This window comes from Panthera tigris, chromosome B1 (assembly GCF_018350195.1).
Source record: "Panthera tigris isolate Pti1 chromosome B1, P.tigris_Pti1_mat1.1, whole genome shotgun sequence".
NCBI lineage: Eukaryota > Metazoa > Chordata > Mammalia > Carnivora > Felidae > Panthera > Panthera tigris.
Genome location: NC_056663.1, coordinates 149,552,093 through 149,561,156, shown reverse-complemented (window position 1 = coordinate 149,561,156; position 9,064 = coordinate 149,552,093). Strand labels below are relative to the sequence as shown.

Sequence of the window (9,064 nt, the reverse complement as noted above, 5' to 3'; positions counted from 1 at the left end):
CTAATTTTTGCAGGCTGCATGATTCTTGGCAGTCTCCTAGAAGCAACACAGGAATCATCCGCATAATTCTGCCACTGGCTCTTAAACTCAGAAGTGGGCAATCGGCTAGTACTTATTTTAGAAAGTCTGGCAGGTCCACTGAGTTTGCTCACAACTGTGCACCTCTTAGAAATCTCGTGCTAGTGAGCTCAATTATTATTAAAAGACCGAAATATAATTAACACACAACACCATGCCACCTTGTCACCTTTTGGACTAACCATTCCTCACAGTGACATACTACAGAAAGCCTGCTCCTTCGTGATATGGCCATTACACTATAAGAACTGAAATTATGTCGGGGCGCCTGGGTGGCTCTGTCAGCTAAGCGTCCCACTTCGGCTCAGGTCATGATCTCGCAGTTTGTGAGTTCGAGCCCCCGCATCAGGCTCTGTGCTGACAGCTCAGAGCCTGGAGCCTGCTTTGGATTCCTCTCTCTCTACCCTCCCCTGCTCAATCTCTCTCTGTTTCTCAAAAATGTATAAACATTAAAAATTTTAAACAATTTTTTTAAAAAACTGAAATTAGGTCAATTATTTTTATTTCTTAAAACTATGCAAGGTTACAGACATTTTTCCCTACTAGCAGATGATATAAATCCAAAGTTCCAAGACTGATTTGTTTTATCTTGGTATGTTTCATTATGTATGTGTCTGTGGCAGATAAAAAGAATGAGGATTGGACTTCTGGTCTTGGGCCTTTCACTTCCTTACGATGCAGCCTTGCATAAGTCACCTTAGTTTCATGATTTTTATCTGTCAAATGGGAATAACAATACACATCCTACCTATCACACAGAATATAAAATTGTAAAGTGCTAGATAAATGTAAGGTTTGTGCATTGATGAAAATGCCTTGAGTTAATAAACATATGTTTATAAAATATGCATTTTTATTGAAAACATATATATTAGTAAAAGGGCTGTTTGGCAAGAAAACTGGCTGGGAACCAAAGACTCATGCTACAAATTGCCAATTCCAAGTAGCTTGGCAGAAAATCCAGATGGAAATCACATACCTCCCTATGATGATTAACTTTATGTGTCAGTTTGGCTGGGTCCTGGTGTCTAGATATTTGGTCAAACATTTTTTCTAGATGTTTTTATGAACGTGTTTTTTGGATGAGATTAACATTTGTATCACTGGACTTTACAGTTAAGCAGATTGCCCTCTGTAGTGTGGGTGGGCCTCATCCAATCAACTGAAGTCCTGAATAGAAAAAAGACGGCCCTCCCCAGAACAGGAAGGAATTCTGCCAGCAGACAGCCTGTAGACTTCAAGTGCAACCTCAGCTCTTCCCTGGCTGTCCTGCCTGTTGGACTTACCCTGTTGATTTTGGACCTGCCAGCCTCTATTATAATGTGAGCCAATTCCTTAAAATAAAGTTTGTTCTTTCTCTCTCTCTCTTTTTCTCATTCTCTGTCTCTACACACACACACACACACACACACACACACACATACACACCCTCAGCTGTTTTGTTTCTCTGGAGAACCCTAACTACTATACCCCTTAAATCTATGTGGAGTGATTGACTAATCCTGGCCAATGGATAAGTGAAGCGTGTCACTTCTGCAGTGAGGTATCTAATTACCTGGTGTGCTCTCTCCACTTTGTCTTCTCCTCCTGTGGCATATTTGGAAGCCATATGTGGAGGATAGCTACATGTGGTGCACAAGATGGATGAAGCCTGAAGATTGGCCCAATATGACGCAACAGAGATTTGAGGATTATCTGCTACAGCAGCTGGAACTAGTTACCCTGACTAATACAGGTATATGTTATTGTGTACAAATTGAACTAAAAAGGAAAATTCTGCATTATTTGGAGCATATAAGAAAAAAAAAAGCAGCTCCTGACACCTGGAAACTATCCTGAACACTTTCTCACAGAACACCAACATCGGACAAAGCATTCTCTGACTATGATATCAAGAAAGAAACAAGCCATGGAATGAATAAGTCAGGGGAATCAAAGGTACAGCATAGGGAACACAGTCAATGGTACTCAGTAGTGACGGATGGTGGTTACACTTGTGGTGAGCACAGCGTAACCTACAGAGATGGTGAATCACTATGCTCTACGCATGAAACTAATGTAACATTGTGTGTCAACCATACTCAAATTTACAAACATAAAGACAGAAACCAGACCACTCTGTAATCATGTGTGAAGACAGAGAAAAATGTAAATGTTGTCCAAACAATTCAATTCAACATCTCCCTATCTCGAGTAACATGAATGAATACTGCTCATTTTAGCTTCCCTCTAGTCTCCCCTCCTTCTAAGTCAGATATTCTAAATACCCAATCAGGAGAAGCCCTGCTTCCTGACAGCATGCAATCCAGAAAAAAAAAGCCTCAGAACAAAGACTTAAAATTCCTTATATCTTCCCCCAAATCACCTAACCAACACTGAAATCCTATTTTAAAAGTCCTTTCCAACACTTACTGAGATGCCCTGTGATTTCCCAGCACCAGTTGTGTGGCCTCCTTCAACTGAAGGACAGTTGACATCTAAATTGACATCTAAGTTGACATCATGTGAAGGACAGCAGAAATCTAAATTGTCCAATGACAGGTGTGTTCCTAGTAGTCTTTAGCTGGAGAGCATCAATACGGGCAATAATTGTACCCTCAGAAAATACAGACTATCTATTTGATTCTAATCTCCTGTAGTCATGCTGATTTTCAGAGTGGGTAGATGAAAACAGTTTTGCTTTAAACCACATTGTGAGACTCTATAATCAATAACAACATTATATCTGGATTAAATTGTTATTTTAAAAAAAACTTGGGTTTTTTCTGGGGGAATTTTTTAGCTTGAAATATGTCCAATTGCTTATTAAAAACTTGTTACTTTAGGGACACCTGAGTGGCTCAGTCAGTTAAAGTATCTGACTTTGGCTCAGGTCATGATCTCGCAGTTTGTGGGTTCAACTCCCACAACTGGATCAGCACTGATCTTGCAGAGCCTGCTTGAGATTTTCTCTCTCCCTCTCTCTGTCCCTCGCCCACTTGCTTGCTCTCTCTCTCTCTCTCTCTCTCTCTCAAAAATAAATAAACTTAAGAAAAATAAAAAGTAAAAAAAATATAAAATAAATTAGCCACTTTATATTTGATCTTCATTTATTGAAAAGTCTTTAATGGAATACATAGAGAATTACGATTTGTATTTTGACAAATCAATTGTCAACTTTATTTTTCTTTAACAAGAAAGAAAATTTTACTCTCCAGAAAACTATGAATTGCCAAACTTGGAATTAAATGTATGGGGGAAAATTAAAAAGACTTCACTACCGGGCAAACTTTTTAATTGGCTTTAGAACAACTGGAAAGCCTCTTGGCTAAAGACAAAATTAGATCTGCACCTCACACCATGCGCTAAGATAAACTTCAAAAGGATCATATATTTAAAGTAAAAAATAAATTAAAATTTTACAGGGCACCTGGATGGCTCAGTTAGTGGAACGTGCAATGATTTGGGGGTGGTGGGTTCAAGCCCCACATTGGGTGTAAGAAAAATTCTAAATACCACTATTGTGACAAAATATTGCTTGCCTATCAGATTGGCAATATTTAAGTTTGACAATAAATCTGTCAGGGAAAATGTTAGGAATGGGAATGTTTCTCAATTTCTAGTGGAAATGCAAACTGGAACAGCCATTAAGATAACAGTTTGGCAATATATAGAAAAAATAGGGAATTAATAAGTGATTATAGCAAGCTTTCATAATAGAAAGCTAAAAGGTCAACGAACTATAAACAAGTTGAATTTGAAATTACAAACGCAATTTCATTTATATTAGCACCTTCAAAAAACTGAAATACTTAGGTATAAATCTAACAAAATTATGTACAAGATCTATATGAGAAAAACTGCAAAGCTCTGATGAATGAAATTAAAAAACTAAATAAATGGACACCATATTTCATGTTCATGAATAGAAAGATTCAAATATTGTCAAAATGTCAGTTCTTCCCAACTCCAACTACAGATTCAGTACAATCCTAAATTCCATCAAGTTATTGTGTAGATATCAACAAACTGATTCTAAAGTTTAAATGGAGAGGCAAAAGACTCAGAATAGCCAACACAGTATTAAAGGCAAAGAACAAAGTCAAAGGGTTGACACTATGTGACTTCATGATTACTATAAGACTATGTGGTATTGGTGAAAGAACGGACAAATAGATCAATGAAACAGAATAGAGAGCTGAGAAATAGACCCCATAAATACAGCCAGCTGATCTTTGACAAAGGAGCAAAGGCAATACAATGAAGAAAAGATGGTCTTTTAAATAAGTGGTGCTGGAACAACTGGACATCCAAACCAAAAAGAAGAAGGAGAAGGAAAAGAAATAGCTACACACAGACTTTGCACCCTTGTAGAAATCAACCCAAAAAGGATCACAGAGCTGAATGTAAAACACAAAACTACAAAACTCCTAAAAAATCACATTGGAGAAAATCTAGATGACCTTATGTCTGTAATTACTTTTTAAATACAACAGTGAAGGCATGATCCATGAAAGAAATAATTAATAAGCTGCAATTCCTTAAAATTAAAACTTTCTGGGGCGCTTGGGTGGCTCAGTTGGCTAAGCGTCTGACTCTTGATTTCGGCTCAGGTCATGATCTCACGGTTCATCAGATAGAGCCCCATGTGGGGATCTGCACTAACAGCTTAGCGCCTACTTGGGATTTTCTCTCTCTCTCTGCCCCTCCCCTGTTCTTGCTGTCTCTCTCTCTCTCTCTCTCACTCTCTCTCTCTCTGTCTCTCTCTCAAAATAAATAAACTTAAAAAAAAATTTTTAACTTTCTGCTCTGCGAAATATACTATCAAAAGAAAGCAAAGACAAGCCACAAATTGAGAGAAAATATTTGCAGAAAACACATGATAAAGGACTGTTACCCAAACTATACGAAGAATACTTAAAACCCAACAATATGAAAACAAACAGCCCAATTAAAAAATGGGCCAAAGACCTCAACAGGCATCTCACCAAGTGAGATATACAGATGGCAAATGAACATATGAAAAAGAGTTTCACATCAGATGTCATTGGGGAAATGCAAATTAAAACAATTGAGATACCACTACACACTTATTAGAAATTATCAAAATCAGTTGATCTAACAATGAAAAAACTGACAATACCAAATGTTGGCAAGGGTGAGGAGCAACAGGAACTCTCATTCATTGTTGGTGGGAATGCAAAATGCTACAGCCACTTTGGAGGATACTTTGGCAGTTTCTTATTAAAGTAAACATACTCTTACCATACAACTCATCAATCTCACTCTTTGATATTTACTCAAAGGAGCTGGAAATGTATGTCTACACAAAAAATCTACATTAAAAATGTGTGTAGCAGCTTTATTAATAATTGCCAAAACTTTGAGGCAATCAAGATGTTCTTCAATAGGTGAATGGATAAACTGTGATACATCCAGACAGTGGATTAATATTTAGCACTAAAAAGAAAGATCTGTTAAGCCATGAAAAGACATGAAATAAAATTAAGTGTATATTACTAGGTAAAAGAAGTACTACTATATGATTCCAATAATATGACATTCTGGAAAAGGCAAAACTATGGATACAATAAAAAGATCAGTGGTCGCTAGGGGCCTGGGGGCATGGGATGAATAGGCAAAGCACAGAAGATTATTAGGACAGGGAAAATGCCCTGTATACTATAATTATGGATACATGTCATTATACATTTGTCCAAATCCACAGAATGCACAACACCAATTAGACTGTACCCTAATGTAAACTATGGACTTTGGGTCACAATAATGTACCAATGTAGGTTCGTCACTGGCAACAAATGCACCACTCTGGTCAGGGATTTTGATAAAAGGGCAAATTGTGGATGTGTGGAGGCAGGGGGTTTAGGAGAAATCTCTGTACCTTCTGTTCAATATTGTTGTGAATATAAAACCATTCTAAAACTTAAAGTCTGTTAACATATTTACCCAAAAACATGATTTTACCCTTGACATTTCTACCTCTAGGGATTTATCCCAAATATACACTGGAAAAGTATGAAATGATATACAAAATTTATTTATTGTGAAATTATTTATAAAATTAATTACTAGCAACAATAAAAATATCCATCAACAATTTCACTGAAATCCCAGGATACAAAATCAACATATAGACATCAATTGCATTTTTTTACACTAATGATAAAGAATCTGAAAACAAATAAATACAACCATCCCATTCACAACACCATCAAAAACAATAAAGTTCTTAGGAATAAATTTAACACAAGGAAGTAAAAGATATATACAACAAAAACTACAAAATTTAGCTAAAAGAAATCAACACAAAAAGTGGAAAAATATCCTGTGTTCATGGATCAAAAGACTTAATATTGTTAAGATGGGCATAATACCAAAAGCCTTCAACATTCAGCATAACCCCAACCAAAATACCAATAGCATTCTTCACAGAAACAGAAGAGAGAACACTAAAATTTGTGTGGATCCACAAAAGACCCAAAATAGGCAAAATAATTTTGAGAAAAAAGAGCAAAGACAGAGGTACCATGTTTCTGGATTTCAAGCTATACTACAAAGCCATGGTAAAACAAAAACAAAAACAAAAACAAAACAGTACTGGCACAAAAATAGACACAACCTATGGAACAGAGTAGAAACCCCAGAATTAAATACCAGTATATACTGCCAACTAATATTTGCCAAGGAAGCCAAAAACACCCAATAAGGAAAAGATAGTCTTTTTAATACATACTGCTGGGCGAACTAGAGAACCACATGCAGAACAATGAAATTGGACCCCTAATTCACACCACTCACAAAAATTAATTTAAAATGGAGTTCCATCAGAAGTAGGAACAGAGAGTGAACCCCAGAGAGCCCTGAGCAGTCCCACTGCTTCCACAGGCCTAGTTATCATCACACCCCAGGAGGAGCCCAGCTACCTAATCTGGCCCCAGTCACCATCACCATAGCTGTAAGCACGGAGGCTGAGACCCAGTAGCCAACCGCAGTCCTTGCCCTCAGCACTGCTGACACCAAGCCCGGTATGATGGGGAGTGGCCTCATTGGGGACACTAGCCAGCAGCCCAAGATCACTGCAATGGAAGGTTTGGGAACAGTAAAATGGTTCAACGGATATGGAAGAAACAGATATGGTTTCGTCAACTGGAATGACACAGAGGACAATGTACACCAGCTTACCATAAAGAAGAACCCAGGAAGTACCTTCCTAGTGCAGGAGACAGAGAGGCTGGAGTTTGATGTTGTCAAAGGAGAAAAGGGTTCAGAAGCAGCTAATGTGACAGGCCTCAGTGGAGTTCCACTGCAAGGCAGTTAAGAATGCAGCATACCATAACCATTATAGGCGCTATCCGTGTCACAGGGGTCCTTCATGCAGTTACCCACAGAATTACCAAAATAGTGAGAGTAGGAAAAGAAGAAGGGATTGGAGAGTGCTCCCAAAGGCCAGGCCACATAGCATAGGCCCTACCACAGATGGTGGGTTGGATTCCACTTGTGCAGAGGCCCTATGGGCATGGACCACAGTATTCTCAACCTCCCTATCCAAGCAGGCTGCAACAGAACAAGATAAAAAAAGTGAGACAGAATATTACTGGGGCTATAGATCATGATTCCACAAGGGGTCCTCCCTGCCAAAGACAGCCTAGGGGCACCTGGGCGGATCAGTCAGTTGGGCATCCCACTTCGGCTCAAGTTATGATTTCACAGCCCATGGGTGTGAACCGCCATATCGGGCTCTGTGCTGAAGCTCAGAGCCTGGAGCCTGCTTAGGATTCTGTGTCTCCCTCTCTCTCTGCCTCTCCCCCACTCGTGCTCTGTCTTTCTCTCAAAAATAAATATTAACAAAAAAAAATTTTTAAAGACAGTCCAGAGAGGACAACAATGAAGAAGATAAGGAAAAATCAAAGAAATGAGACCCAAAATCACCAGCCACCTCAACCTGGGTACCACAGCAACTTCAATTACAGAGGCAGATGCCCAGAAAACTCTAAACCACAAGATGGCAAAGAGACAAAAGCAGTGGATCCACCAGCTGAGATTTCATCAGCTTCCAAGGCTGAGCACAGTGGGGATGAGTAAATGTGGCTTACCATTGCTACCATGATCAGGTTTAGTCATCCAACAAGAAAAAATCAATATGAAATCCCTGTAATAAGAAATGAGTGGCACCTGGGTGGCTCAGTTGGTTAAGCATGGGAGTCTTGACTTTGGCTAAGGTCATAATCTCATGGTTCCTGAGAGAGAGCCCCACATGAGGCTCTGTGCTGGCAGCACTGAAGCCTGCTTAGGATTCTCTATCTTGCCCTCCACCACTCATACTCTCTCTCTCCCTCTCTCAAATAAATAAACTTAAAAAAAAAAAAAGATTTAAGAAATGAGCAAAAGATTGGAGCTGAAGACCTTAAGTGCTTGCTTTTATCCCATTAAGCAGATAAATAGAACTATCTATTATTATCTATGCAGCATGGGTGGTTTTTTTTAATGTTTATTTATTTATTTTGAGAAAAGGAGAGAGAGAGAGAGAACAGGGAAGGGGCAGAGAGAGAGGAAGAGAGAGAATGCCAAGCAGGCTCCGTGCTATGAGAACCCAATGCCAGGCTCCATCCCACAATCCTGGGATAACTACCTGAGCTGAAGTCAAGAGTAGCATGCTTAATTGACTGAGCCACCCAGACTTTAAAGTTATCTTTAAAGTTAAAGATAAAAGAGAGAATCTTAAAAGCAGCAAGAGAAAAACGACTTGTTACATATAAGAGATCTCCCTCATAAGACTAAGAGCAGAATTCTCAGCATAAACTTTGCAGTCCAGAAGTGAGTGCCATAATATATTCAAAGTATGAAAAGGAAAAAACTCAACCATGAATACACAACCAAGGTTATTATTCAAAATTTAAGGACAGATAAAGAGTTTTACAGAAAAGTAAAAGCTAAAGGAGTTTGTCACCACTAGCCTTACAAGAAATGTTAAAGAGATTTCTTTAAG

At 38.5% G+C, this 9,064-nt stretch overlaps 1 pseudogene; it reads left to right on the top strand.

The window, feature by feature from the left end:
• Positions 1-1,746: 1,746 nt before the first annotated feature.
• Positions 1,747-8,160, top strand: LOC102959221 (annotated as a pseudogene).
• Positions 8,161-9,064: the final 904 nt, after the last annotated feature.